This window comes from Drosophila virilis, chromosome 5 (genome assembly GCF_030788295.1).
Source record: "Drosophila virilis strain 15010-1051.87 chromosome 5, Dvir_AGI_RSII-ME, whole genome shotgun sequence".
NCBI classification, from domain to species: domain Eukaryota; kingdom Metazoa; phylum Arthropoda; class Insecta; order Diptera; family Drosophilidae; genus Drosophila; species Drosophila virilis.
Window position 1 is genome coordinate 4,348,541 of NC_091547.1, and position 13,834 is coordinate 4,362,374.

The 13,834-nt window shown below is 41.7% G+C and overlaps 1 protein-coding gene across 2 annotated transcripts in view; it reads left to right on the forward strand.

The window, feature by feature from the left end:
- Mid1 overlaps positions 1-13,834 on the forward strand; it is a 45,001-nt gene that overhangs the window by 23,317 nt on the left and 7,850 nt on the right. The window lies entirely within an intron of this gene.

Consider the following 13,834-nt stretch of genomic DNA (forward strand, 5'->3'; position numbering starts at 1 on the left):
TTCTACTTATATATATGCACATATATGCTGTCTTATCGATGTTGTTGCCGTTGTTGTTGCTGTTGTGTGACGCCCTCATCTCATAATTACGACTGTGTGTGTATTTATGATTACGTTCACCGCAAGTCGTCTAATTAGTCAAAAGGACTCTTGTCTGATATTGTGGCGAGCCGCAGTGTCCAAAACTGCCAAAATGCGGCGCTGCCTACACTCGCACACACATGCACACACACACTCACACTCGCACATCTCTAACCCATTTTCATATTTGGGTTACGAGTCTTTTGATGGTCAAATAAACGTAAATTAGTTGATGGCCATAGCAAACGTTGCCAGAAGAGATTCAAATACACATATTACTTTATATTGCATACCTTTAGGGGTTAGCTGGCACTTTTATAAAACTATTTTGGCAAGCCATTTGAAACGAACGTTACGTTAGTTTTTCCCATTTCATCGTTGAATTCCGCGCACAGTTTTTCTCTTTTCTCGGTTGTATATGAATAATATTTGTGAAGAATGTTACAACTATTCGGTTTAAAACGATTCTAAACTAAAATTTATTGTTTTAACTTTAATTTAATCGGGGAATTTCTTCCATTTGATCCTATGAAAATAACGTTCAGCGTTAATATTTTTATTAAGACTGTTAAATTTAATAGGGTTATTTCCATTTTCATTTTGAATTTTATTTCTAAGACTACAATCCAAAAAAAACAGAAATCATGTTTGTAGTTTGTCAAACAAGTGTTTCGTTTCCATTCATTCCGTAAACAGACGAACATAACTTATCTAGCATTGTTGGCTATTTTGTTTAAACTTTTTATTTGTATAATTTAATTGCAAGCTCCACTGTTTAATTGCCTGAGAAGCTTTCATCTCAAGCAAATTGTTCTCTCCAGTTGTTCCTGTTTTCTTATTCATTTTCATGCCACAAAGGCGGTCAGAGTTCATATGCCTGGGTTCAAGGTTACATTCAAAATTTGACAAACTTATACAGAAGTATGTATATTTATATATATGGTATGTATATTTATTTATGTGAAGCTGCGGTGCTCGGCCCTCTCTATAACACTTTTTGAGCTGTCGTTTTTTATTTATTTCTATTTTATTTTTTGTTAGGCAAAACTTTTTGTTCTATCGCATTCTGTTGCTGGGCATCATCGTAATCTATTGCCCATCGAAGATTTCGACAAACACAACACACAAGGCACAACACACACACACACACATATATATTTGTCAATTTGCATTTTACATATTACAAAGACACTTACGTCATCGCTGATACGAGCTTCTGTGTGAGGGGGGGTTGAGGTGTGTGGGGCCGTGCTTGCCAGTTGGGGACAGTAGGCGTTGCAGGGTTTTTCGTGGGTGGGCGCTCGTCGGTCCGTTGAAAGGAAAATTGTCAAAAGCGGAAGTAGCGTAATTTCATAAATGATTGATTACACACACTTTACACGCATTCTCACTTATGTGCACACACACACGCGCGCACACACGTGCACCCACACATAAATATATTGCTTAGGCTGTTGCTGCTGTTGTCCAGAGCTGGCGACAGCTGACGCACACACTCACACACACACACACACACACACACACACACACATACACTCACACACACACATGCACAACAACACAACTATTGCCGTTTGGTAAAGCTTTCGGTATATGTCCTGCCCAGCTGTGTGTGCGTGTGTGAGTTTTTTACTGCTGCTGCTCGTCTACTTCTGCCTCTGCTTCTTCTTCGTTGCGTTCATTTATTGCGGTTTTTTTGGACACATGTGCGCCGGCTGCGTAAAGCCGAAAGAAAACTTTGCTGCGGTTACCAATAATCTTTTTCTTTTACGCCAGTTTTTTGCCATCAACATCAGCAACGGCAACGGCATCAGCAGTTGCTGCTACCTTTTGCCACACCCTCGAAAGTAACCGCTGATGCCCAACCACCCAACCGCCAAACCGCCGTACCCCACCCTCCTGCCCCAGCTCTGCATTCGCTTTATTTACAATCTAATAATTTATCGACTTTTGCGTGGGCGCCGTGCGGCACGTTAACTGAACGGAAATGCCAATGGGAATGGGAATGGGAATGGGATTGGGAGTGGGATTGGGAATGGGCATGGACCATCAGATCTGTTCGACAAGGCGACAAGCAGCTAAATTGCGTATACGCTGCGTGGGCCACCGCTGCCGCATGCAAATGAAAATGAAAATGCGAATGCGAATAAGCATTAGAAGAAAAAAAAAGGGAACAACAATGAGAACGGGCATGGGCAAGGGGCAAGGGTCAGGGCAAGGGCAACGTGCGAATGAAAACGGACAAAAGACTTTGTTAGTTATGGCGCAGTGCAGCGAATGCTGCTAATGTGAAAAACCAGCAGCCGAGCCAGACGATTAATCAATAAAACGAAACCTGATGAGCAGGACACACACACACACACACACACACAGACAAAGGAGATACAGACGGACAGACGCACACACAGAAAAACAGACACGACCCAGCTGAAATGCAGAACGAACTGAATGTTGTGAAATATCAGTGAATGGTAAGGCCAAAAGGCACGTTAGATATAAAACACATGATATTATCAGTACCTAGGCAGGCATTAAATCAGCTGTTAAAAATTGCAATAATTTTGTGCTCTCTTAGTAGCTTAATTAGCTTAAAAGTGAATGTTGTGCGTGCGCTTTCAGTACGTTTCTCATGCATGACTTTGCAGCTGGGTAGCTTGGGGCAAAGGGTAGCTAAGCCAAAGTGTTTCAGGCAGCTGCTGCTGTTTGCACAAAGACTTGTCAGTCAACGCAGCAGCGCAATCACACACACACACACTCGCACACACTCACACACACACACGCACACAAGCTGGGACAATATGAAAAATGTTTTGGAAAACATGTTCGTAATCCACAATCGACAAAGATAAATCGCTTTTAGTGCGCTTCAAAGCATTTATTTAAATTTACGCTCTCGCTCGCACTCAATCGCTCGCTCTCCCCCTCGTTCTCTCTGTCTCTCCGTTGTGCGCTTATATAATGACGGGCCAGACAAAGGGACAAAGCTAGAAGAACAGTTGCAAGAAGTGAAAACCAAACCGAACCGAATTGAACCAGAACCAACCGGAATGTGCCCAAAAATGGATATGCGGGCTAAATATTGTTAGGCGCGGGACATGCTTACTGTTAAGAGGGAAGGGGGGAGCGTGGGGTAACTGGAGCGCGCTTTTATAGCAGCAACAAAGGCAACAACGAATTACAGGCGAAACACTCAAGTGCCGGCGATTGTCTCACTCATTGAGGCCCTTGTTGTTGTTGTTGTTGTTGTCTCGCTCGAACTTTAAATGCTGTCGCTTGTTGTTGTTGTTGTTGTTGTCTATGCATAAGTTGACGTCATACGTGTGTCTATGGCTAAGTCGCAGTGTCTGATTGTCTGACTGCCAGCCTGCGTGTGTGTGTGTGTGTGTGTGTGTGCGTAACTGTAGCTGCGTATTAGTGTCATTCATACTTTCGGTTTGCTCTGCTCATTTGTGTGTACGTGTGTGTGTGTGTGTGAGTGTGAGTGCATGTAATGAGTTGTGAATGACTCAGACGCTTCATGTATAAAGAAATATATATATTTATGCGTGTGTCTGTTTGTTTGGCTTTCTGAATTGAAGCCGATTGATTTCATGTGAAATTTAATACGATGCTCTTAAATCCTTTCGTAAATATAAGCTGTAAAGCTACAACACTGAGAGAACAAACGTATAATGTTGTTTGTATTTATTTTTATTGCATGTTTTAATTGGCCAAGGCCAAGAATCGGCACTTAGAGGTCAAGCCTTGTCAAATGGACATAGTTTAAATTTCTGATTGTATTTAATGAGCTTTATGTATTATCGATAATCGTAGGACAATTTTATCAATTTGATCTATGCAAACCAAATCTACGTTTTCTCAAAGTTTTTCTGATGAAACGAAACACATGTTGTTTGCATTAACAAATAATTATGTGGATCAGGTTATTATCCTAGGAACTTTTGCTCTAGAAGAGAGTTCTTATTCAAACTTTAAACTATATTTTCTAACCAAATCTGTCCAACATTTTACAACTTTCATATTCTCATATCATATTCTTGCATAAAGTCATAAATCAATCTATGTTTGGCAGTAAATCTTATTGGTGTTCAACTATTTATCATGAACAGAGTATTTATTCTCAATACATTTTCCGTTTTCCGCTTTTCCGCTTCTCTACCCTTCAGTCACATATGTCTATTCTTCTGCTTTTTTTCCTTTGTCATGGACATTTATCATATATCTGTCTCTATATATGTATATATATATCGTACACAGTGCCATTTATTTGCATAAATGCAGTGTTTAGTTTATTTTGCAGTTTCCGTCCGGTTGTCTGAATCAGTCAGGCGCTACTGATAGCCGCATCCCCGTCATATACTTACCCCCCAGCCCCTGGTTCAGCCTCAGCGACTCGGCTCCTTGTTTGTCTGCGCGTTTCCCTTGCATTGTGCAACATCGTCGACGAAGATGATGGCTGCCGGGAAAGGCGTCTGCGACTTGACAATGTGCGAGCTCTGCCTGAGGCTGGGCGCCCAGCTGTAAACAGAACTGCGGGACAGACTGCGGGCATGTCAGGGTGCTGTTGTGGAAGGGAGCAGGGGGAGTTGGAGGTAGGTGGTAGGTGGCGTGGCACATATGCTGGCTGCAGCTTTCGACTGTGCAGCAGCATCTCATTTCAATGCTGTTGACTGCGGCATGTGGCATTTCAATTATGCAGCTGAGAATATTTAAGCGCCTCACCTCGGCCCCTTCCTCTCTCTCTCTCTCTCTTCCTCTCGTGTGGCATGAAAGTTTAATTAAAATTAAGCCGTTGTTGCCACTTCCAACTGAGCAGTAAATACGATTGCGCCTGACTGCCCCAATAATTGGTTGCATTTTTGGCACACGAGTGTGAATTGTCATGGTTTGGCTTATCACAAGTTTTCTGGCTGATTTGCATGGCTTTTGCTGTGCAAACGGGTCCTCTGATAACCTGTGGCACTCAGTTGACATGTGGCTGCAGCCATTCCGGAGCTCTGTTTCCTGCTGCTTTTCCTTTTTGCCGCTGCTTCTCCCCCTGCTACTGCAGTTTCCCTTATCATTCTTCGTCGTGCTTCCCACTATTGTTTCTCCTTTGACAGTTGCTCCTTCTTTCTGCTGCAGCTCATCCTTCTGCTGCTGCTGTTCCTGTTCCCCTTGCAACTGTTCCTCCTATAGAAGCTATAGAAGCACAATTTACTCTGTTTCTCTTCTCGTGCTACTGCTGCCTTCTCCCTGTCCACCTCCAGCGGCTCCACTCTCTTTAACTACTTCTCTTGTTGCTACTCCCACGCTTTGAATTTCTGTTTAAGCTCATCCTCATGCCATGTTTCTCTTGCAGCTTATCATCAAAATTGTGCCAACCTCCGACCGCGTCCATATCTGTCGCTGCCCAACTCCGCATTACCTATTAAAAGTGCCACCCGTCTAAGGCCCAGTTAATAGCGCTTTGTGTGGTATCTTTTTGACTGCTGCTGCCCTTTGGCATTACACACAGACAATGTTGTTGCAACAGTTTCTTATTTTTATAGCCCGTATTTAACGCAAATGTGGACAAAGTTGTCGCCAGTCAAATGCTGTCAAATGGCTAAAAGGTTGACTTTAAGGCTTAAGCGCTGCTTAGATCAATACAGTAGTCGCTCGTTATTAACTTTTAGTGTTGTTTAACATTTGCATTTGTAGAAGTAGATGAATTTCCATTCAGAGCAGCGGCGTTGCCATCTGATTGTGTTGTTATTAACCCAACCAATTGGCAACCTCCTCCTCAATTCTTCTTGTTCAAACTTACTGAGAATTAACCCTTTGTATTCTCGCTGCCTTTTCCAGCACTTTTGTTGAACGGAGTTGGCATCTAATTGTATTGTTAACTCTATGTGCAAACTCCTCCTCAATTCTTCTCGACACTCAGTTGCGTATCCAGCATAATTCTCGCTACCTTTTTCAACACTGTTGTTGAAAGGCGTTGCCGTTTGCAATTTTACGCCTATTCACAGTTAATTGGAATTAAACCTATTGAAAATCTTTTCTCGAAATGCTTTTACAACGCAATTTTGTTCAGTTTGATTTTGCAGTTTTTCTCAGCTTTTCTCAGTATTAGTCGCCCTCTCCAATTGCTGTTGCCTTTTGCTGTCATCATTGTCACGCAGCCTGCATTAGCTAGTCTTTAGCAGAGTCTGCAATAGATGGAATGCCCCGGTTTCGATTTACGCTTTAATGGCATTGCCCAAGTCCACCAAAGTTGACAGCTGGCAACGAGACTTGAAGCCAAGTAGCCAATTTGATGCGTTTGGCATTGCGAGCTATGCAATTACAACACGAAGCAAGTTTGATGCGTTGCTGCTCTGTGCGTGAGCTGCCAATGTGCGAGTGTGTAAGTGAGTGTGTTTGGCTTGTTAACCAGCACACACAGATACACACGCACACACAAGGATACACTCCGGCTAAAAAGTGGCAGCAACGCACTTGACCAACTGTGGCACGTGTTGTCGCATTGGCTATGGCAATAAGCGCTGCCACAGCCAATACACACACACACGCACACACACACACACACACACTTAAGTAATGCTTTTGGTACAAGGATAAACTTTTATTTTTCAAGCCATGCTCCGTCCCTACCTACCTACCTACCTCCCCCACTCCCTGTGTATATTTTCTTTCGTTTAGTTTTTTGTTGCTGCTTGCAACGAGGCAACGTTGCAAGCACATTGCGGATACTGGTTCATTGCCTCGTTTGTTTTGTTTGCCGCACGGTCACGTGTTACCTTCGTCTTCTTTGTCGAGTGCTGCAGCGCATAAGCCCAGCCTCCTCTCCCTCTACCCCTCTCCCTTTCTCTTTGTAGTTGCTTGTAGTTGCCGTCCCCTGTTGCCTGCTACGTGCACTCGAGTGCAACTCGTGCTACTCGGACGCGACGCAGCACTCGCTGCACAAAAATTTAAAAGCCACAAAATCCCCCACACAAAATGCCAACTTGTTAAGCTGCGAGAAGCTGCTTTAACGTGGCCAGCAAAAGGTGCGTGTCGGCAGCCAGGTGGGCCATAGCTGAGACTTTAATTGTTATTTATACGATTTCATGTATATAACAAAATAATAACAAAGTGTTTGAAAAAAAACAAAACACACTCACATGAAGTTCTTGTACAATTGGGTTGGAATTCATAAAGTATGCTAGCTACAACTTTCTATTAGTTTGTATATGATTCAAATGAAATTAAGTAGAAATCATTTAAAGCAATAAACTTGTGAATGTGAGTTCAATAAAGATGCTTCTACTATTAAGCTCGAATTAAGTATGAAAATAAAATTAAAATGAAAAACCAATTAGAGTCCCTGATGTGAGCCTTGTATTAAGAATTTCCTAGATTGAAACAATTGCTCTTTCTTGTTTGGACAGTTTGCTTAAACATTTGCAGCTGCTTTGGCTACAATTTTAGCGACAATTTTATGGGCAATTTAAGCGACAATTTTTGCAGCAATTTTCTTTTGCAGCACAAAACGCAAGTGAACATTTTTAAAACTCTGGCGACTGACTGGCCCGTGCTTTACTTATGTTTTATATACATATATACATATCTTCTGTTAATGTACCCGACACACACACACACACACAGCTGCCCCACCCTCCGCTGCTGTTGTTAATGTGTGTGCTTGTTGGGTTTTGTGTTTTTATAACGCGCTTGGTCAAATTTGCATTTTTAAGTGAAAATTTAGCGTTGTGTGCGTCTGTGTGTTTGTGTGTGTGCGAATGTTTTGTTTGTCCCTCATTTCCAGTTTTGTGTTTATGACGGATACGTAGGACCCCGCTCGACAAGTGTCGGAATTTATGTATAATATATACCTATCATGTTTAAGATATATCCTGGCCGCAACTAGCGTGTGCATAAATAACGGCATGTATATATTAAAGTTGTGATATATATGCAAATTATCGCATTAAGCATTTGCATTTGGATTTTAATTAGGATTTTGTGTGTGAAAACCAGCTGCAAATGAGTTTTTTGTCCCAACTTACACTGTCCGGCAATTAGAATAGGATAAACACATTAGCAAGGGATTTGGGTGTGACAGGAGGAATGTGCTGCACAAATAGGATGTGAAATTAACTGAGATAATTGAAAGGTACTTAGTAGTTAGTGGGTGCTCTTTAACTCTTGTGGCAGTACGAAAGTGTGTGCTGTGATGCTTTGCTGATTAATTAATTGTGATCAGGCAAGAAAGTGTTCAGTTGGGAGTTGAGATATGTGCTTCGCTTCTTGAAAATATTCTAAGAATGTCTGCAAGTAGATAATCATAGAAATTCTCAGATTTATAATTATATTGCGATTACCTAGAAAAACTAATTGGCAAATATTTCTGCTTTTATATTGCTTTCTCTCATATAGTTTTATTTTATGTGTAATATAATTGTATATTATATATAGAAAACATGAGCTGTCACAAAGCTGACAAATGCTTTCCCATGCGCGTTTGACTTTATCATTTATCAGTTTATCAATTAATCTGGGCAGCCTGCATGCAGCCATAGGCCCAGCCTTGGCATATTAAAAGTCCTGCAGAGACAATAATCTCCAGAGCAACGACATTTTTTCCCATTAATATGGCAAGTGAAGCGATTTTTAAATTAATTTTTAACAGCTTTAAAATCAACGTTTATTATTTATTATAACATATATGAGCTGCATTCAGCGAAAAGAAAACGAAAAAAGTATAGCATACTTTTATGGGCAGACGCCACACGTCGCTTTTATTGTAAATGTGAACGCACACACACACACAGAAACACACACCGACACGCGCCATTATGCAAATTGCTTACGAAAATATATTTTCAGATATATATATATATATATATACATATAAATATGTATGGGAGAGATTTATATATAGTTTATATATAGAGCAGCTGTAAAGCTACGTTGTAACAAAAATTTACTGCAAGCGCACAAATCAAATCATAACTGATTTGCATACATACGACTAGTGTGTGCATGTGTGTGTGTGTGTGTGTGTGCGTGTGTGTGTGTGTGTGCCATATCAATTACATTACATGCTCACAGTAGATGTTACTATATTACGACTGCTGCATCTGCTGTTTGTTAGTGCGCCAAATCTTTGACCAATTTCGGTCACGTAGCGGTTCCATAACGCGGCTGACCCTGTGTCCGCCCCCGCCCTACCCCCTACCCCAACTAAGCAGTGAAAGTGTATTAAAATACTCAAATAACCCGCGTACACCGCAACACCGTACATACAGTAGTTGCCGCACTGACCGACCACTTTACTATGGCTCATTTTGATGGCATGTGCTGCTCGGATTGGCAGCCATTTGAACCCTCTCCCGAAAGCAACCAAATAAAAAGTAGAAAAAAAACACCATAAGCCAAATTGTGGCAGTAGCGAGTACGCTTAGGAATCCATAAAATATTTATGCTGCCCGTCCAATTGAAGGCCAATGCTTGAGGCATTACTTGAACCCCGATACGTACCAAATAAGTGAGACCTTTGCCTAGCTGAGAGAGGGGAGTAGAGTGGAGTCTGGAGTCTGGGGTAGTTTCATGCAAAGCAAACAAAGTTGATTATGTTATGTGTGGTCGTTGTGTTTACACTGTCCAGCTGGTAATTTGGGCCCCAACAATGCAGCTCAAATTGCAGCCAACAAAAGCTGACAAAATGTAAATAGCTTTTTTGCTATGGCCGAACATTGCTAAAATGTTTTTACTGCCATTTACAGCAAATGCTGAAAGCAATTTCCACATATATTGCTAATAATTCGCAAACAGTTAAAGCGCAATATGTGGTAAACGTTGCGAGATAGCTTTTAATTGTTAGAAACACTAATTTTAGTTGTTAGAATACAAATGTATTAAAAAAAGTTAAATTGTGAATTCCCACAGAAAGCTAACAGCACTCAATTGCATTTAACATACGTGTCAAAGTTCATGGCAACGTTTCTTTTTATGGGAGTGTATTTTAAGCTCATTTGTGGCACAGTGTTTCGCAGCCAGACAACAAAATCTACTGTGAATAGCCCCCTTGGGTGATTTGAGGGGTGAGTTGGGTGGTTGTGTCGATTGGTAGCAACAAATTATTTATATATTTTTATTGCATGCTTCGTAAGCTTTGACTTTCGGTCGAGACTTGCTTTGTTTATCTGCGAAACAGTTCAATGACACATGAAATTATGATAGTTATTCGGTATTCGAAGTCGTAAATCTTGCAGCCAAAATGTCTGCTTGATTTGTCAAACATAAAGGCAATTCTGCCAGCCGTCCATTAACTTTTATGAACAACTGTGTGTGTAATTTTTCTTCTTTTTTTTCAAAATAAATAAAAAGAAATTCAATTATTGGCCGGCCGGTCATGGGGCACAGTGCAAAAGGTCTTACGGCTGCTTTGTTGCAACAGTCTGCCCATCGCCCTGACCTGAGGCTCAACTTTAACCCATTAAAACGATAACCCCCGAGTTTATGACTGGTCGTTGTTTACTTTTTAGACAGGCAGTAAAAGTTGCCATTAAGATGCCAAGCTTGCAGATATTTTTGAAATGCAAACATGTGTTTGCTGTCTCTGCTCGTAACGGCATTGAGAAATAAAAATATTTAAATATGATAATATGAAAAGTCTATGTAAATAGATCTACATGCATTATACACTCGTTCTTTCATTCCATAGGCAATTTTTATATCAATCTATAATTCGTAACCATCATAAATATTCGGACATTAATTGTTTTTATTGGACGATCGCGTCGCGTGCCTGTAAAATTTGCACGCAAGTGTCGCCACACGCATCATTAACCAAATATTGAATTTTGCAACTCGCCACACCCTCTCGCCCCCCCTCTGGCATCCTCGCCCCTTAGTCAATCCGAATGCCAATGTAAGTCCACACAGCCAATCAAACGCGTCCAGGCCAAGGGCCAGGTTAAGGGGCAAGGGCTTAGGGCCTTTCGCGATGCTATGTGGCATGAGTAACGGATGCGCATCAATATGCCGCATAGCTTGGCGTCCCAGTCACGGTTGTTCCGCCCTCCATTCATGCCCCCTCCCCACCCTCTTCTCCGGCTGCATGTGCATGTCAAAGTAATGGACGAAAACGAAATTCACGCATACGCAGGAACCGCGCCAATAGGCGCAAACCACCCAACCACCAGCAAGCAGCGGTTGTTGAGCTGCCGGCCTGTCAGATTGTGGGGATAAGGAGTGCTGGAGAGTGTGACGGAGAGTGCGTGTGGGAGTGTGGGCTGTGGGATGTCTGCGGTGTCTGCAGAGTGAATGACTTTTGCGCCTGGCATTTAAATGAAGGCGCAGCTTAAATGGATTTTGGTCCAATGAAAAGGGGCCCGAGGGGCAAAATAAAACACATACATATACACACACATGTGTGTGTGTGTGTGTGTGCGTGTGTGTGTCTGTTGACTATGGTTATCTGCTTAATGCCTTGAGCCCTGCTCGAATGAAACGCCAGATGTGTTGCCCTCTGTCAGCTGTGGCAGCCCATTTAAATTCGCAAATAAATTTGAAATTTCATTTCAACTGCATTTTACTTAAATTTCACGTGTCCTTCACCTGATTTTCGTCTGCCTTCATTGTGTTATTCCTTAGCTCTGCGCACAGCCACTAATTAGGCCTTGCATTTGTCGCGCTCGGCATGCGACTAATTGAGTTGTGCCTCGAAAACGTGCCCCAAAACAGACCTTGTTGCACTTAGTCTAGAGTACTCAACTTTACTCTGTCCTCCGTCCCGCCGCCCCCTCCCCCCCCTCGCTTTCGCTTTGCCACGCGTCTCTGTCTAGCATTAATGAAAAATACTTTTTGTAATTAAATAATAATTTGGTGCCTTGTCTTCTTATGGTCATGCCCAGATAGCGAATTCCTCCACCCTGCTTCTTGCCACAAGCTGCGGCTGCGGCTGCGGCTGCTGCTGCTGCTGCTGCTGCTGCTGGGTTCACAGGCACGGCCACGCCCACATACATATATTTATATATATATATATATTTACGTGTGTATATATAGGTGTCTCTGACTGCGCATTGTTTTTGCTGTCTCAGCTTTTCGCATATTTTGTATGACCAGAAAAGTCAGTCAACTGATTTTTATAAGCAACAAAGCAAGCGAACACAGGTGTGGGCAAAGATGCGACCATATTTGAATTGTACTATACGAAACTTTAAAAAACTCTCTTTTAAAGCAATAAAAAGGTTTATAAGAGAAGTAGACAACTTTAAGGCTTTCAATTTAAATCCTTAATGAAATGCAATGCCTAAATTATGTACAAAAAATTAAATATACTATTGTAAGTCAAATATTCGAAGTTGTTACTGAACATTTTTTAATGTCTGGCTTCCGTTGCTACGCTTTTTTGTACCCTAAACTCATTGAAAATGGTTTGAAAGGGTAGATTGAATCATTTCGACCCCATTAAGTACATAAATTCTTGCTCAGCTTCAATAACCGTGTCAATCTAGGCATATCCATCTGACCGACCGTCCGTCGGTCCCTTCGTCTGTCCGTCTATGTGAACACTTAGATCGCATAACCTATATGAAATTTAAGAACTAGGGACATAACACTCTGATGTTTTTTGTTTCCGATCATCAATTACATGCCTCATTTTCAAATCATTTATATTACCCATTAAAAAGTATTAAGTCCATCTCGTGTTGATAGAAGAGGCTTCCGGGTATCCCCTAGTCGGTTACACCCGTCTCTTAAGTTTTATTTGAAAATGCAATAAAAAATGTTGCATTCTCCAGTTTTATTGTACTGCCAGGTTTACTTGAAACTAGGACACCTATCCTAACTCCACATCTACCTCCGAACTAACTCCCCTTATCGGACGTGGCATGGCTGCACTTTGGTTTGTCAGCAAATTTGTAGTTGGGCAAACAAGAGAAGAGTATTCTCCATAGAATTTTGTTAGCTTTTTGTTGTATATTTTATATTTCAACTGCATTTTTGGTCCAATATGTCAGTATCTGGTTGGTGTTTGCTCTGCTCTGTATACCCTGTGATTCCCTAAAATCGACAAATATATATTTTCAGTTGGGAACTTAGATTTCGTTTCAACTAGTCAGGAGTTGAGAAGCTATTCATGTTTTTATTTTCTCTTACCTCAATAGGCAGCTGAGTACAGGGTATCTTCTAGTCAATCCCCATTCAACTGGCCCACTCTAACGTGCTTTTGGTTACAGTCTGCGGTGTGAGGAAAGCAAATGTCAGGGGAATAAACTTCGCACGTTCTGGCCACCGACTCCCAGCTCCATTGGACACCTAAATTCCATTTGTTCTCGTCTGTGGCTATCAAATGTTGTGTCTCCTGCCGTGTCCGTGTCCGTGTCCGTTTCGAGTCGCCTCTATTTGCATATCGGAGACACTTGGCTCGGACTCTGGCATGACTTTAGTTGCATTTTATTTGGGTCAGTGGCAGGGAAAAATACGCAGCAACTGGCAGAAGGCGTACAAAGTAAATATTTGCGGTGCCAGTTGATTGGCCAAAGTGCAGTTAAGTGCAACAAAATGTTGCAAGATGCAGGCCGAATAACAGCAAATGCCACATTGAATGTATAAATCAATTATGGCAATTATTTCGACGTGAAAACAAACTGAAATCCGGCTGTGCAAACAGCAAACACAGCAATAATTGAATTTAACTTAAGCTGCACCCGTTCACCTCCCGCCCTTTCCCTTTGCCTTACCCTGCTATTCACAATTCTATCAAAAACAACCACAATGCGTGCAACGCACACACACA